General features: G+C 46.9%; 1 non-coding gene across 1 annotated transcript; it reads left to right on the forward strand.

The window, feature by feature from the left end:
- The first annotated feature begins 11,360 nt into the window (after window positions 1-11,360).
- On the forward strand, window positions 11,361-11,525 carry LOC130889937 (U1 spliceosomal RNA). Its single transcript, XR_009058663.1, has one exon. It is a non-coding gene; the product is annotated as a U1 spliceosomal RNA (small nuclear RNA).
- Window positions 11,526-18,165: the final 6,640 nt, after the last annotated feature.

An 18,165-nucleotide genomic window follows, 5' to 3' on the forward strand; every position in this document is an offset into this window, starting at 1 on the left:
CAGTGTTGGACTCCCTGGCTTCTGGAACCAGGAGTAATAAACATCCGTTGTTTGTGAGTGTTAAGGTTAATTTCACTTGTCAATGTAACTGGATTAAGAAATACCTAGGGCACTGGTGAGGCATACCTTTGGGTGTATTTCTAGAGAGGATTAACTGAGGGGGAGAAAAGAAGTGCCTTAAATATAGGCCGTACCATCCCATAGGCTGGATTCCCAGACTGAACAAAAAGGGAAAAAGGAGACAGTCAGCTGAATGTCAGCGTTCATCTCCCTCGCTGTTGCTTGGTTGCTTAAGCCACATGAACAAGACGCCTCACGTTCTTGAGGCCACAGCCCTGAAAAGTTCCTGCGGCCATGCTGATCCTACCATGGCGAACTGTAACCTCTTAGACCACAGACTGCAACAAATCCCCCCTTCTTCAAGCTGTTTCTCTGGGTGTTTTCTCACTGTGAGGAGAAGAGTAGCTGATACCACAAGGCACTTGGTTTATGGACTTCTTTGTCGTAGCAGGCTGTGTGTGTCACAACAATGGGCTTGGTTCATGACCTCTCCCCCTGGAAACCGTACAGGCTGTGGCAAGTCGGCCTTGGGGCACACCCAGGCTTGTGTTCAGAGGTCTTTACATATCTAGGAATGGGGTAAATTGGTGTGTTAGTTGCTGTGAGAAGACACCCAGTGAAGCAACTTCTGGGAGAGAGGGTTTGGCTCACCGTTCAAGGGTTTAGACCGTCATGGTGCGGAAGTCACAGTTGCAGGAGCCTGAGGGTGAGGGAGGTCTCGGGATCACCACTCCTGTAATGAACCACCATGACCTAAGCAACTTGGGGAGGAAAGGGTTTATTCGGCTTCCATGTCAGAGTTTTCATCAAAAGAAAGTCAGGACAGGAACTCAAGCAGAGCAACTCAAGCAGAGTGGGAACCTAGAGGCAGGAGCTGATGCAGTGGCCAGGGAGGAGTGTTGATTACTGGCTTGCTCAGCCTTTCTTAAAGAACCCAGGACCACCAGCCCAAGGATGGCCCCACCCACAATGGGTTGAGCCTTTCCCGTTAATCACTAATTAAGAAAAGCCCTGTAGGCTTGCCCAAGGCCGAATCTTCTGGAGACATTTTCTCTACTGAAGTTCCCTCCTCTTAGAGTACTCTGCCTTTTGCGTCAAATTGAGGTAAGACCAGCCAGCAACGAGGTCATGGCACGCCCACAGACGGGAAGCCAAGTACCACTGTGTACTGCTGCTCAGCTCGCTTTCTCCTTTTCAGTCAGGGACTTCGGCCCACGAAGTGATGTCGCTCACCGTCAAAGTGGGTTCTAGATCCTGTTAGGCTGAACATACTCCCCATCACAGCTGGGCGCTGCGGAACTGCCGTGGTCACAGAAGTGTGTACGGATCTGCCGTGAGTGGCACACACGGTCACACAAGGAGCACTGTACTAGCTGGTGTGAGCAACCATCGCCAGTCCCGCCTTCCTGCCTTCCCCACTGTAACGGACAGAATATCCCTTTGTGCCAGTAGCTTTCTGCTGCTGTGATGGCACCCAGTGACCCAGGCAGGTTACAGCAGAGTTTGCTTGGGCTTATGGTTCCTGAGTGATAAGTGGTACACCATGGCAGGGAGGCATAGCAGCACACAGCACACAGTGTCTGGAGCAGCAAGCTGGGAGCACATGTCTTTAAATCCAAGCATGAAGCAGAGAAAGCAAACAGGAAATGGAGCAATATAGTATCAAAGCCTGTCCCTAAGGAAGATCCTCCAGCAAGGCAGCGTCACGCAAACCTGTTCAAACAGCATCCGCAACTGGGAACCAAGTGTTCAGATACCTGAGCCTGTGGGGGGCATTTCTCATTCAAACAAGCACACCCTTTAGACCAGGAACCAGGATAGATCCTCCCTTGTCTAGTTCACATGCCAACCGAGGACGGGCACTCCACTGCTCTGCGTTGTTACTACGCGGCTGCAGCCCACCTGAGCACGCTCAGCTAGTCTTTACTTTGATTTTTTAATTGATTTTGGGCCTGAGGCTTCTGAATAAATAAACACAACTCTCAAAACTAGGGTATTTCTGCCTGCAGCCTTGTCTTCCTTCCAGGAAGAGCCTCGGTAGGCAAAGCAGGCAAAGCTAGAGGAAGCATTCTCTTGAGAGCCTGAAACACTTCTGCCCTGAATGTTCCAATGCAAGGCCTGACCTTTGCGCACTGTCAAACACCCCTGTATCTCTCCTCTACTTCCTCTTTCCTTATTGGGTACCCCATGACCAAGAATAAATAATGATTTCCTAGGACGTGGGAGTGGCTTTAGCAGAGACCTTGCCTACCTTAAATGAAGCCCTGGGTTCCATCCCCAGTATCAAAATCAATCAATCAGTCAATCAATCAATCAGTTTGATTATTCAGAACCTCTTGTTGCTAAATCTGAATATGTAACTTGCTTCTGATCAAGGAGATGGATACATTAGGCCTTCTAGGAAAGTAGCCATAACAAGAATCCTCTTTCTGTCCTTGCCTGTCTTGTTCTGACTTGGATCACGGGCAACCCTGAGAGCCGACTACACATTAGAAAGAAAATGAGGAAGTCTAGGTCCAGCCAGCCTTGAGACATCACCTGTGCTTTAATTGCTACATTGCTGCAGGGTTCTTTCACTGTGTGCTGTACAGTGAGTGCATTGGTCATCTGCATCTGCTCTGGAGACATTGCAGTATGAAGCCATGGGCCTCTTTCTACTCACTCCAGTTATATAGAGACAAGTGTCCCTTTACAGTCCTGGCTATCCCAGACTCTCTCTATGTAAGGACCAGGCTGGCCCTGAACTTACAGAACCCCTTGTACCTTTGCTTCTCCCACACTAGAATTATAGGCAGGCCTCAGCACACCAACTCTGGGGTGACTTATCGCATAAGCTGTGCCAAAGGAGGGGTCTGGGCTTTTTCACAACGCCCACTGCTGTCCCACAAGCCCCTCCTCTTCCAGCTTCAACCCATTCGGGTTCTTCGTTCTCAGCATCTTCCCTTTTTCCAGCCACCCTGCTTGATGTCTCTTCAAAGGGCTGGGATGAACCCCCTCTGTGAGCAGTGCAACCCCGCAGGGCACACAGACATTCCTAGGCCTGCGGGGTCCCTCTAAACACTTGTCTATATAATAACCATCCTTCCCAAGATGCAGCTTAGTTGCAGAGTACTTGGGCATGTATGCAAGTCCCTGAGTTCAGTTCCCTGCACCACCCACATGCAAATGGAGGAAGAAAAAAGGAACAAATAAATAAGAAAATGGCCTTAGCAGTCACGGTCTTCAGCAGCCACGGAGACTTGAAAACCTGTTAGGTCACCTCTGAGAATGGGGTAGAGGGGGTTAGATGGCCGAGTAAGAACTCATGTAGGACCCTGGATGCAGGGCATGTTCCTGGAATCCTAGCACTGGGGAGGAGCATTGGGGAGGATCCCCAGGGTTTGCTGGCCAGCCAGTCTAGCCAACTAGAGTGCTCCAGATTCAGTGAGAAGTGCTGCCTCAAAAACTGAGGCGGAGGATGATAAAAGAAGCCAACCTCAACCTCTGGCCTCTTCATTGTGCACCCCCACATCTGTTTCCCCACACATCCCAAGATAGCCTCTGATTTGACCTCATGCAGCAGACTGAATATCAGTAAGTCTGTCCCTCTTCTCATATGCTGCTCAAAGGACAGTAAATCAAAAGCTACGGAAACCCACAGGGACAATGAAAGAAAACAAAAGGTAGGACTTGGCAGCGGAGGAGCAACACTGACAGCAGTTTGGAAAAGGGAAAGCAGATAGGAAAATGATAACAGACTGAGCAGAAAAAATAAACCGAGATCTGGTAAGAATCAGAGCTAAAGATTAGGGAGGGCAGTCACCTCTGCAAGCTGGGTACAGGGAGGGGCAAGGGCCACAACTGGTTAGAACTTTAAATGATGAGTAGTTAGTCATTCAAATTCCCTCCTCCAGCCCAGATGGCCAGCAGCCCTCCCCCACGCCCCTTCCCTCCCTCTCTAGCATGTGGACTATTTCTGTGTGGGTACATGCATATGTGGGGGTACATGCATATGTGGGGGTACATGTGCCTGTGTATGCATTTGAGTATGTGGAGGGCAGAGGTCAACTTGGGATGTCTTCTAACATTGACCTCCACCTTACTTTTTGCGGGTAGGGTCTCTTGCTGAACCTGAAGGTCGTTGATTTGGTGAGCCTAGCTGGCCAATGACTTGGAGGACACTCCCGCCTTCACATCCCCACAGCTCTGTGGTTACAGAGGACCACACCATTCCCACCTTTCAGGTAGATGCAGAGGATCTGAACTTAGGTCCTCATGCTGGCACGACAGGCATTTTACCCATAAACCACCTCTCCACCTCTCTGAATTAACATCTACTACTGCATAATAAGTTGCCTCATGGTTTAGTGGCTCCAAATCAAAATGAGCCTTTATCATGTCCCAGTTTCTGTAGGCCATGATTCTGGGAAACAAAGCCTGGCAATTTGGGCTCAGGGTCTATTTCCATTTGGCTCTGGAAGGTTTCTAAGAAGTTGAAGGTCTGGTTTCTACCTGGTCTTGCTATTGCAAGGTATTGGAATTGACCTTGATGGAAGAAGTATGTCACAAGGGAGAGAGGATCTCTGTCGTGTGTAAGCAAACCCTGTCCCATCCCCCCTCTCTTACCCTGATTCCCAGCCACCATGAGCTGAGTGGTTTTGTTTTATTATATGTTCCCTGTCAGAATGTTTTCCCTCAACGTGGAGCCCTCTGTTTGGTTCCTTCCCTCTCTAGGTTGCTTCCCCTCTACCTTACTACATGTCTGTCATTGCTCATCCTTTCTCCCCTCTCTTGAGTTCTCTTCCTCCTCTGACATGATCCTTTTTCCAGTTTGATAACACATACACATACATGCATACACACACACACACGAGAGGGAGAGAGAGAGAGAGAGAGAGAGGAGAGAGAGAGAGAGAGAGAGAGAGAGAGAGAGAGAGAGAGAGAGAGATTTAAATCTAGTTTTTGCACATAAAAGAGGCTGTGCATTTTGCCTTTCTGAGTCTGGCTTATTTTGCTTAATGATTTCCAGGGCCATTCATTCTCCTGTAAGTGGCATGGGTTCATTCAGTTTTAGAGCTGCATAGGATCCCGTGGGGTCTACACCACATTCTCTTCATCTATTCATCTGTGCATAGACATTTACTGTCTGAGTAACCTTTCATCGCGGCGGCTGCTTTTCCTGCTAGGGAGTTGTAGCTGAGAGGTGGAAACTGCAATGTCTTTTATGCTGTGGTCTGGTCTCACTTCCTCATTTCTGCAATGCCACATTGTGTATACACGCCAGTTCAACTCAGTATTTGGGGGATGGGGGTACAGGGCTGGATGACACAGGAAGTCTGAGCCCTAGAAGGATAGGCTTGGGAAATCACTGGGAACATCTTGAAGGCTCCTAAGCTTCTATTGTGGCTTTTACAGGAGCACAGAACTGAAGACCACCAGCCACGTGGGGGAAAGCCTCTAGCCTGAAGAGGCAAGAATAAAGAGAAGCACAGGGAAGAATTCCGAGAAACCAACACAAGGAACTGAAGGGAACTTAAACAGGAGAGCTAAGTTATCGAAGAAAAGGAAAGAGCCACCACACAACGGGAGGCAGTAAAAATGAAACTGAAAATAAGAAACTGGAGCCAACCAGATGGCTCAGTGGGTGAGGCACTTGCTGCCAGGCCTGACAATCCGGGCTGATTCCTGGATCCACACGGAGAAAAGAAAGAACTGAGTCCCAAAGCTTGTCCTCTGACCTTCACGGGTTTGCAGTTTGTGGTGGCATGCACCCCCTCCGCCAGTAATAATAAGAAAACGCCAAGAAAACCCACACAAATCCCTACCAAGATGTATGGAGTCCCATGCAAGGAGACAGACGAGCACAGAAAGTCATGGAACCTTTGAAATAAACATCCCAGCTGGGCATGGTGACACATCCCTGACAGTCAAGGTCTCAGGGGGTATAGAAAATCAGGAGATATAGAAAAGAGCATCAGAAGCCCCGGGTCATACTTGATGCATGGTATGTTTGAGGTCAGCCTGGACTGTTTTGTTTTAGACAAACTCTAAAATAAAATTATAGTAAAACAACTATTCCATCCATGTGCAGTATATGATGACACTGGTCTTTAATCCTAGCACTCAGGAGGCTGAGGCAGGAGGACCTGGAATTTGACTATATAGCCTGGACTGTATACTTTCAGGGAAGTTTGAACTAGTTGGTGAGACCCTATCTCAAAAGAAAAAAAGAAAGAAAGAAAGAAAGAAAGAAAGAAAGAAAGAAAGAAAGAAAGAAAGAAAGAAAGAAAGAAAAAGAGAAAATAGGGCTGGTGAGATAGATAACTCATTGTGGATAAAGTGCCTGCTGCCAATGCTACAACCCAAGTTTGATCCTTGGTCCCACGAGAGAGAGAGGGAGAGAGGGAGAGAGAGAGAGAGAAAGAGAGAGAGAGAGCGAGCATTTGAAAACCATTCCATTCCAGAAGGTAGCTTCTATTACTATGTTAAGTTCAAGAATATAAAGTTGAGACTCAAGAGCAGGGTTTAGGAGATGGCTTCACTCAGATCTGTACTCAGGACCCTGCCCAGTGGCTCAGGAAACAGCACCAGGCTCAGAAGCTGATTAAACAGTTGAATATCGGGTCAGGTCTTTGCCATAGTCTGGGTACAACCTGAGGGATGGAATGAGGATTCTGGGATCTGGCATCATGAATGAGGCAGGCAGAAGGGATAAGTAAGCAGCTCAATACCTTATCCAATGGCAGGGCAGGTCTCTGTGTGCCATTCCGGCCCTATTAGTCATGGGAGCTTAGAATAGAAAGAGAGAGATTTACGGTTTAGAGAAACTGGAAGTGACGCTGAACAACCTTTGCCTGGGCCTGACTGTGATGATATCTACCGTTCAATGATCCCTCAATCAGACCATGCTACCAACCACCACTCTGCTTTGTGGACCAGGAAACACTGGCCAAGCCCTTGCCTCTCCTAATACCACACCCTTCACAGTTTGTCTTTGTTCTGTCATTTACTGGGTCAAGTGTTTGGCTAACAAAATACTAGTGTCTGTAGTGTTGCCAGAAGCCTGAGGCATGCTTCTTCCGCCCTGAGCTGTTGGTGACTCCTCCAAGCCAAGCATCTGCCATCTTGGGAGTTCAGCTGTGGCCCCCTGCAAAAGAATTACAGCAGTTAGGCTTATATCCACTCATGGAGAGGTGGGAAGGGCCATGAGAGAGTACCACTTGTAAGCATGCAACTCCGCACATGGCCACAGGGAGGGGTTAAGTTATCTAGTCCCAGGAAGACAAGGAAAGAGACTGCATCATCTGTATGGCTACAGGGAAGCCCTCATTCCTGCTGGGTAAAGGCTTTCACCCTATAAGAAACCCCTCATCTATGCTCTGTAAAGAGACCTAATAAACACATTGGTGCCCAAGAGTGAACTTTGGTGGGACTGTGCTTTAGTTTATCACGGGGAACTAGGAGGAGGAGTAGGCATTCCTCTTGGGAAGAAATTTAAGCCATAGCCACCATGACAAGGACTTTATTAGGCTAGGCCTCAAGTTCCAGGAATAAGAAGAAAGACGAAAACAACCGAGATGCCATCATCTGACTTCCTGTTGACCCATACAACCATGAGAATAAATAATTATTGACCTAAGTCATTGAATGTTGGGGTACTTGTCTACACAGCGGTGCCATAGCAGAAACTGTATTGGTCGGGGTTCTCTAGAGGAACAGAACCAATAGGCGATTATAGCTTTAAATATTAAAGGAGATTTGCCAGGTTGGCTTACATGGTTGGAGGTGGGGTAGCCCCACAACGGCTGTCTGAAGGCTGGGTGGGTGGATGGGCAGGTGGAGAACCTAGCAGTGCTCAGGGTAAGAAGTTGGAAGCCGCAGAACAAGACCAGTAATGCAACCCAGACAGAGGGGGCGCCTGGAAGCCCCTGGAGCTGTAGCATGATTCTGTGTTAAAAGGCTGCCATCTGCCGTTCCTACTTTTACTTCATCTGGGACCATAACCTAGTGGACAATGTCACCCCATTCAGGGACTGTCTTTCCTTCCGCATGTCATCCTCTCCGGAAACCCCCGGCATGCACACTCAGAGGCTAATCTTACTACTCCTAGGTAGCTATTGGTCCAGTCAGGTGGACAGTCAAGATTAATTATCAGAGCAGCTAGACAGCGTCTCTGCAAATATTCCAGGAAGACCTCTGTCTTAGTCAGAGTTCTACTGCTGTGAAGAGAGGCCGTGTCCATAGCAATGGTTATAAAAGCCTTTAATTGGGGGCTCGCTTACTGTTGCAGAGGACCAGTTCCTTGTCATCTTGGCAGGGAGCATGGCAGCAAGCATGGTGCTGGAATAGGAGCTGAGAGTTACATCCTGGCCTGATCAAGGACTTTAGTCAAGTGTCAGGTATGTGCATGAGTGGGGGTGGATTGGGGGTGGAAGGGAGGCAGGGGTATGTGGATATGAAGGGTACTGAGGAATGAACAGAACTTGGTGAGTGTTGAACACAAAAGCCCTCTGCTATAGAACTAAGTTGGCCCTTTCTCTCTCTTCCTCCTCCTCCCTCTAGCAGACCCAAGTAAGCCGCCGCAGCCTTTGCACAGCCCCACTGGCTACTTGTGAGAGCCTTTGCCAGCTCAGTCTAGGAGGAAATTCCATATCGTCAGCCAGCAGCACAGAGTGTTGCAGGGAAAATGCCACACAACCCATCCTCTGGGCAGAGGTGCGAATTACTGCACATTTTCCCACCCCCTCCGCCACAGCTGGTGGAAGATGGTGGAGATTTTTCCACAGAGACCGCAGACTTTTTTCTCACTGTGATACCTTTTGATCAAACAAGCCCTCCGTGGCTCTTAGTCCACAGCCATTCCTGGCTCCCTGTTCTCTGATGTCAAAGTGACTTATGCAAGACCTGTCGCCCAGCACATACAAGAATTGGACCTCTGTTTCCCTCTAAATGGCCATGCTATGAAGTAAGATTCCTGAAAGAGACACTGTCCAGCTGAGATTCCAAATCTCCAGACAAATGACACCATAGCACACACACAAAAAACACACACAACACCCATAACACATACACATAACACATACACAAAACACACACACAACACACATACACATAACATATACAAAACACACACTGCACACATGCACACAATACACATACAACACACACACAAATCACACATACTGCGCACACACACAACACACAAAACATATTCACAGCACACACAACACACATACACAAACATACTGCTTGTTGGTGTAAAATGTTTGTGACATAAGCCACATTCCACTCATCTGAGGCCCAAGGCTGACCTAGCCAGTAGGAACTCAGCTCTGACACATTTCCTTCTCAGCTCACCCCATTGTTCTGCCAACTTCAGAGATTATCCCACTTGGATCCAATCTTATTTTTTAAATAGGGTTTCACTATGTAGCCCTTGCTGGCCTAGGCCTTGTTATGTAGACCAGGTGGCCCCAATTTCTACCTGGATTCAATTTCATGAGTACGTATTGAGCTCCCGTGTTGAGCAGAGCACTGTGTTGGGCTCTGGGAGAATACAGTCAGCATTAACAGCACACAGGATCTGCCCGCAGAAGTTCATGGTCTAGACGGAAGGGGGAGCTACCAATGGTGCCTGTGAGGAGACCTCCAGGACCAGCACAGAATGGTGCCGCCTGGGATGGGTGTGCGGGATGGTGACATGAGAGGGGGCAGACTGGAAGAATGCCCAGGCTACAATGGGAGATCAAAAGCAGGAAAGCATTAGGTAAATAAAAGTATGGAGGGAAGGTTGCCCAGAGCAGGGGAATTTTAAGGGAGGGATGACAGGCAAGGTTGATCTTTCTATGAACCAAGAAGCTGGAGCACTTCCTGAAGTAGAAACCACGCTGGCTTGTGATGCCAGCTGCAGGCGGTAGACACCTCTGTCCCATAGTGCAGTGCGCAACTCAAAGTCCCTATCCTTTTATTTAAAGGGATATATCCTGAAACATTTTACCTTCGTGGCTTCAAGGATGAATATTAAGTGTTAACGTCTGAAGTTAAATTAAGATCACTTTATCCTTCGGGTTAAATCCTTGGGGTCTCTGGGATTGAACAAACATCTTCGTGAGTAAAGTCTGGGTGGAAATGACATTCTCACCTAACGGCTGGAGCAAATTAGGTACTGCTCTCAGGAACACAGGAGAGGCGCTCACTGTCATCCTCACGGTTTCCTGGGGTGCAGGGCGGGGTTCCCGACTTCCTCTTTTCAACTTATATTTTCCTAAGTGGACATATTATTATAGGGAAAAGAAACCTGTTCATCTGTGAAGCATCCTTCTAACCTCTCTTCCTCCTGTTTAGACTGTGTGTGTGTGTGTGTGTGTGTGTGTGTGTGTGTGTAGAGAGAGAGAGAGTCCTTTCTCTGTCTACAACTTGCAGGGTGAGGGAAAGCTCGGAGTCCCTGCAAACCCAGTGTGAATTTGACAGTCTGCCTCCAGGCATTCAGTCCACAAGGAAATGACGTGTGCTTTTGGGTTGACTTCTAAACGTACACCTGGCCTTGATCATCCAGTCTCCAGACATGGTGTGTGTTGATCTTGGGGTGCAAAGCAGCTGTTGGCCTTGAAGGTATCTGAGTAACCATAGAGACAGGAATAAAGACACTAGTGAGTGTGGCAGAATCAGGTGGCTAGTCTCACTTAAGGCGGCAGGGTTGATGCAGCTTTGACAGATGATGGAAGTGTGTCACCAGGTCTGTGTCTTGCTGAGTCAGGCAGCTGCGCTACACAGTGAGTGTCCTCTACTGAGCCCCCATTGCGTTGACTGCTTTATTCTTTGTTTATCCCTGATGTGAGCTGGAAGCTGCTGTGGGATGGTTGCTGTTGAGGCACAGAGACAGCAGGGGGCTAGTCCCTGACCTCAGATAACTTACCCTGAGCAGAGGCTGCTTAGACTGGTATTTATAGGAAGCTTCCAAACAAAAGCTGGGAAAGTCCTGGGCAAACTCTATTGGGGTAGACTTATAACAAATATATAGTAAAATGTAATAGTTTCAAAAGGTAAGAGATAGGCGTGGTGAGTCTGGCCTATTAAAACATTTGGAATTTTGAGGCAGGGGGATTGTGAGTTCCAGTCCAGCCTGGCTTACACAGGGGAGACTTTGTCTCATAAATATTATATATATATATATATATATATATATATATATACACACATATATGTGTGTATATATATAATTATATACACATATATAATTATATATATAATATATAGTACACATACATATTTATACATGTATGTGTGTGTGTACGCACACATGCCCACGCACGTGCATTTCAACACTTACTTGTTAGAAGAGATTCCATAACCGTGAAGGCAGTTTTCCCAGGGTAAGGCTTATCCACTGCACTATGGATATTCTGACCCTTCAATTTATGCCTCAACATGGGAAAATTGACTACCTAATTTGTAGCAGTGGGGGACTTTGTTCATGCTATCCCCGAAGAAATAAAATTGAATAAAACCTTCAAATGGTAATAAATGCATTAAAGAAATAACATGCACAGATTGGTGCTGTGAAGGGATGAGGAAGGGCCGAGGGCCTGGGAGGGGTTGGGGAACTCCCATGACCAAACAGCCACCAAGAGGGACGCCAGGCCTCTGGACCAAGTGGCCTAGCCACCCCCTCCTCCTCACACTGCCTGCTCTTCAGAAGATGGCTTAGATCAGATTCCAGTGTGGTCCAAACCCTTGCTGTGTGTCCCATCTGCTTCCGACCCAAGTCCAAGACATCACTCTGCGAATGGGCTTGCTATTGCATTATCTTCAAAATGGGCTGCAAGTGGTAGAACCAGGAAGGTGGGATATAATGGCACATTGACCTCCCCCGCTCCATAGAGTGTCTCGGTGTAGCCCTGGCTGTCCTGGAACTCACTCTGTAGACCAGGGTGGCCTTTAACTCAGAGAGAGATCCACCTGCCTCTGCCTCCGGAGTGCTGGGGTTAAAGGTGTGCACCGCCCCAGCACCACATGGCTGACCTTTTATTTTTTTTAGATTAAAAATATTTGTATGTGTTCGTGTCTCTCTCTTTGCATATGCCACAGGTGTGTGGATACCTATAGAAGCCTGAAGAGGGCATCAGATCTCCTGGAGTTGGAGTTACAGCCAGCTGAGAATGGCTCAGCGCGAATTCTAGGGTCCAAACTCAGGTCCTCTGCAAAAGGAGCCAGCTCTCTTACCTGTGTTAGTCTTTCAATCTTTCACTATATCACCCTCAAGGTGTTGTTCTTACGCCTTGCTGAGCAACTATTTTAACTACCCAGCTGCCAAGGCTGTTATATCTGCAACCAAATTACTTGATGGGTTATGGTTAACAGTGGACTTTTTTTTTCCATTTCTGATAAAATGTTTGCACAGCCCTGTATGGGGAAATAAGGAGTTCCAGCAATAAAAATGAATGAGGATAATTTGTGTGTTGGCATTTCTACAATAGAATGTCAAATATTTCATTCCCCATTGATACTGAGTCTTTACATGCTCACTGTTATTTCTTTTATGAAGTGCGTTGTGTTTGCTTTATTATTAATCTTAAGTGGTGTGTATATATTATATACTTTCTTATTCCATGATATGTTTCTCAATATTTTAAAGGCTGTCATAAAAATATATTTGCCTTGAGTGCTGGGACAATAGAGCATCAGAGGAATCAACAGGCAGCTGTAACTGAGCTTTCTTCCTGGAGACGGTCCAGCCCGCATTGCAAGCAATGATTCATCTTTCTCGTCATGTAAGGGACTTGGTTACTCTTTGTAGAACATGATAATTAATTGATGTTGGCTCCTTTATCCCATTGTTATGATTATCATCATTATTATCTCATCTTTTTGAGACAGGGTCTTGTATAGTCTGGACTGGCCTTGTCGCTGAGGATGGCTTTGAGTTCCCGATCTTCCTCCCAAGAATCTGGATGACAGGTGGATGCCCCCATGCCCATCCTCTCCCATCATTGTAGGGTTCTTCTTGGTGTGGAATATTTCCAAAAGGTGGGCGAGGCTTTTGATGGTTTTTATTATCAACATGACACAACTGAGAATCACCTGGGGAAAGTGTTTGCGGGAGTTTTCTGTCTTAGGTCGTCCTGCTGGCCTAGATGTGGGGATTGCCTGGGAAGATCACTAACGTGGGACTTTCCTAGCTTATCCTATTGGTCCATATGTGGGGGATCGTCTCGATCACCTTAACTAATGTGAGAAGACCCACCTAAATGTGGCCTGTGCCTTCTGGGAACAGCCCGGATGAATGGACATGAAAAAACCTTTTTACATTTTGATGGTCTGACCTTCCCACCCTCTGTTGAGTTCATCTACCCAGCTGTTGCTGCTGTTCCTTTGCTAACACTGAAACCAGCTTCTTTGGGCTTCCAAGGTGAGTAGCCATGTAGGTGCTGGGAATCCAAGCGAGTTCCTCTGGAAGAACAGACAGGGATCTTAACCATGGTGCCTTCTCTCCATTCCCTGGTTTCAATGTGGACTGAAAACCAGTAGCTCTCCAGGAATCCTCCAGGCCTTTGGTGTTAGCAAAGGATTGTTGAAGTACCCAGTCTCATGGATCAATCAACTACCAGGTTCTTAGCTGGCTTCTCTGATGGGAAACAGCCAATGTTGGATTGTAACAACTGTATTCTGAAAGTCAATCTAATGATCACATGGTCATCTTTTTAGTTCTGTTCTTCCAGAACCCCCCTCCCCCTCCCACTGATACAAAGATAATCATAGCCCAGGTCAACCCAGGAATCATCACATTTAAAAATTATTTATTTATTTGTATGTGTGGGTAGGTGGTTGGTGTCACTTGTGCCTGTAAAGGTCTGAGGACAGCGGTAGAAGCTGATGCTTTCCTTCTTCTATGTGGGTTCCGGGGACTGAACTCAGATCATCAGACATGGAAGCAAGCATCCTTACCCCGCTGAGCCATCTCACCCCGAGTCATTACATTTCATGGGTATCACCAATAACACATTGTGAAGTGAGATGGAAGTCATCTGTGTATAATGTCAGCTCTATCTTAGACTTTTGAATTCTTTTTCTCTTAGGTAGTTTTTATTAGTATTATTGATTGTACATGCGTTAGGATTCTGGGTGCTATTTCCATACACACATTGACCTGCCCTGACTAAAATTACCACCCTCTTCTACCCTATCTTAATCTCAAGTGACTCCTATTCTACTTTCAGACCAATTTCTAAAAATATATTTATTTTAATTTTTTATGCTTTCGTGATGGGGTGTCCTGGAACTTGTGCTGTAAATCAGGTTGGCTTTGAACTCACAAAGATTCTCCTGCCTCTGCTTCCCAATTGCACCTCCTGCTCTAATTATTTATAAATATATATTTTATCTAAAATAATAAATATAACTATATGTGTGTGTGTGTGTGTGTTAGTATTCAGGTATTATGCTAGTCCACCCCCTCTCAGATTTGCCAGTGCTCAGGCAAATACCTAGCCAGCCTCAGAGTCTTACAGCTGTGCTTGTGCTTGTCAGGCTAGCCCTAGGGCCCTATGGCTGTACATGCGCTGTGTGTTTACGCCATGCATTGCATGGCTGCATCATGCATTGCAGGGCTGTGGAAGGCTCCGTTGTATGCATGCGCAAAGGGTCCATTTTAAGCGAGCTCCACCTGCCCTTCGCTCTGTAACTCACCTCTTCTCTTTCCCTGTCAGCTATCGCGAACCCCCCTTTTGCTCCTCTATCAATAAACTCCCACGCGGGTCTGTTGTATATTGTGGTTCGTTCTTGCCGAGTCGCTAAACTACAGCAGCGTGCACCTGAGTGCAGGTGTCTGCAGAAGCCAGAAGCATCAGCTACACTTGAGATGGAGTTTCCAGTGTTTGTAAGCCGTCCCACATGAAGGACGGGAGTTAAACCGGTTCTCTGCAGAGCCGTGTGCACTTTTAACCTCTAAGCCATCTCTCCAGTCCCTCAGCTCAACTGTTTTTTGGCTTCCACATGTAATTTTTATTCTTTTTTTTTTTTTTTTGGTTTTTCGAGACAGGGTTTCTCTGTGGTTTTGGAGCCTGTCCTGGAACTAGCTCTTGTAGACCAGGCTGGCCTCAAACTCACAGAGATCCGCCTGCCTCTGCCTCCCAAGTGCTGGGATTAAAGGCGTGCGCCACCACCGCCCGGCGTAAGGGGCCAGTCAAGAGCACCTGTTGCTCTTGCAGCGCTCCCAGATTTGATTCCCAGCACCTCTCTGGCAGCTCATACCCATCCGTAGCTGCAGTTCCGGGAGGTTCGATGTGCTCCACTGGCCTCCCTGGGTACTGTATACATGCGCATGGTTCACAGACATACATACAGAGAAAGCACCTATACAAATAAAATTAAATTAAGACAAAAAAAGGGAAGGGGGCAGGAAGTATGGGATAGGGCAGGTGAGGAGAGGAACAAATTACAAAAAACTATGACACATAAATGAAAATGCCATAATGGAACCCATTACTTTGTATAATACTTTGATAATAATAATAATCAACTAGTTTTTAAACCAGACATGGTGGTACATGTGCACAATCAGAAAACAGTACTCAGGAAGCTGAGGCAGGAGGATTAGGAACTCCAGACCCGGGCTATAGAGTGAGACCCTGTTCACAAAACAAAAACAAAAACAAAAAAAGAACGGTTTTGAGACTTCCTTTTATGAAGGAAAGAAGTGAAGAAGGAAGAAAAGCAGCAAAACAAGGGAGGAAGGGGGAGCCAGGAGACAGCTGTATCCAAGACTAAGCTGTGGTGTTTCAAAAAGAACCTCAAAAGCAGAAATGACGGCCTCCAGTCTCCCTTCTGGGAACTGGGCAAAGGCTTCACATGGCTTACTTGAGGGCTCTTCAGTCCCAGCTAGTCTGCGAAGACAAGCTAGAGACTCCCGTGTCTGTCCCCAGGACAGTGACTAAAAATTGGCTGATGTTTGGGGAATTGCCAAAGAGATCAGACAATTGCCGGGGGAGCTGTAGTGATATCACAGTTGTTATCAGTCAGTTCTTTTAACTCTTTTACACAAAGAGAGGACAAAGGCCCTTCTGTGTCCCCAGGGAAGTTTATTACCCGTGATCTGCTAACTGAATACCTGCCATTTAGGTCATGGATTTGGAGCATAGGAAGTTGAAAAAACAGTCCCACACAGTCTTGTCCTAATAATGCCCAGGCCAATACCAGTGCCAGGTATCATCCCCAGTTCTGGCACCTGGCATGGTAAGTATGCGTTGCGGATATCACTGAAGTTCCTGATTGTGGGGTCCTAACCTAACCAAAGCTCTTTAGACACAGAGGGTTTTCTCTAATGGGTAACAGAGGAAGACCCAGCAAGCTGTGTTCCTGTTGGCCTGGGAAAAGTCAGCATCTGTGCTGTGAGTGTCTCCTCTCTGACAGCTAGCAGGAAAGAAGGTACTTGAGTGATAGAGCCAACAGGAAATTAATTCTACCAATAACAATATCGTGTAGCAGACCATGGTACTCAGATGAGAAACACCCTAGTTCAACGCCTTGCGTTCCTTCCGAAAGAACCTAGCCCTGCTCAACAAGGTAGAAGCTGCCAAGGTAGTAGCACTCCGTTCCATGGCTATACATAATGTATACACACACCTGTGTGTGGGGCTGACCTGAGTGGGTACGGAGAGTACAGAAGAATTGTCCTCAGGGTCCTCTCTTCCTCGTTCTCGATCTTCCTCTACGCATCAAATACATACCGCTTCTGCCTGGTCTGCCAATGCTGTCCTAGTCCATGACAGTTTATCTCTAGTTTCCCAAGACTGGTCCTGAAGAAATAAGTTCTTCCTCCAGCAGTACTTGTAGGTTGGAGGTAAATCACGTGATATAGAGAACAAAGGCATCCTTTCCCAGATAGACTTTCATCTGCAGACACATACATATGCGCAATCCCCCTAAGTACACCACCACACAGTATATACACATACATGCAATCCCACACAACCACCCACAAACACATACACATATACAACCAAATAAACACACACACACACACACACACACACACAGAGAGAGAGAGAGAGAGAGAGAGAGAGAGAGGCCCAAAAGTAGTCTGCCCTTCTTTAATGGAACCACTCTATCTAAGAGGAGAAAAATCCACACAGTACTCAAGTCAAAATAACCCCTCCTTGTGCCCCAGCACCGCTCATTTCCTATAAATCTCCAGATTGGTCAGCGCCCTTCCTACCCTCAGATACTTTAAAGTGCTTTCCTGTGCTTGATGATCTATTCTTTCCCTTGCTCCTCAAGGCTGATTCCTTCTCTTCGATGTTTCAGCTGAAGTAGAAGCTCCCCCGAAGATTCTTCTTCCTGCCACCCATCTGAACACAGTCTCCTTGTTTGCCTCTGACCTCATCCTTCTGCACTGTCCGGCATTTTTTCACGACTTGTAATTATGTATTGATTTCTTTATCTTTGTGTTTGACCACTAGACTATAGCTTTATGTATTATTCAATACTATTCGGGTGGTAAGCAACAAAATCACCTCTTGGCTTGGTCAAACTATAAAAATAAAGGTGCCTTGTGCAGGCGACAGAAAAGCCCTGTCTCAGCAAGCTCAGGAATGATGGCCTCTCCAGGAACCTTTAGGCCCTCGCTTATACTTCCAGCCACATTCAACATCTGGGAGCCACCATTCTCATCTCAAGTCCTCTGAGCATCTGTCAGGTCATGAGGTAGAGTTGCTGGATGTCTCTGAGCATTCTTACAATGGGCCAGCGTAAGGGCCAGAAACCATAATCTGATATACTGTTAGCGGAAGGTGGGTGGGAGGGAGAGGGAGGTGAACTGGTCTGGTCGAGGAATAGATGAGCCACGCCATTAATCTAATGTGACTTGTATGAGGGCTTGGGGTAAGCAGTCTTGCTCTCCTGATTTCTTCAGCTTCCTGCTGTCCTTGCACATCTCAGGGACCCCCTCCCTCCCCCAGCGGCAGTCAAGGCTGCCACAGCATCTAGGAAAATGGATATCCCTGCTAGAGTCCACAGGATAGAGTGAGAAAAACTGAAGGCTCAGAAACTGCAGCGGGAAGCCTGCTTGCTACTGTGACTTTGGTCAAATTGCTTAACCTGCCTGAGCCTCAATTTTCTCATCTATAAAGT

The sequence above is a fragment of the Chionomys nivalis genome, chromosome 1 (assembly GCF_950005125.1).
Source record: "Chionomys nivalis chromosome 1, mChiNiv1.1, whole genome shotgun sequence".
NCBI classification, from domain to species: Eukaryota; Metazoa; Chordata; class Mammalia; order Rodentia; family Cricetidae; genus Chionomys; species Chionomys nivalis.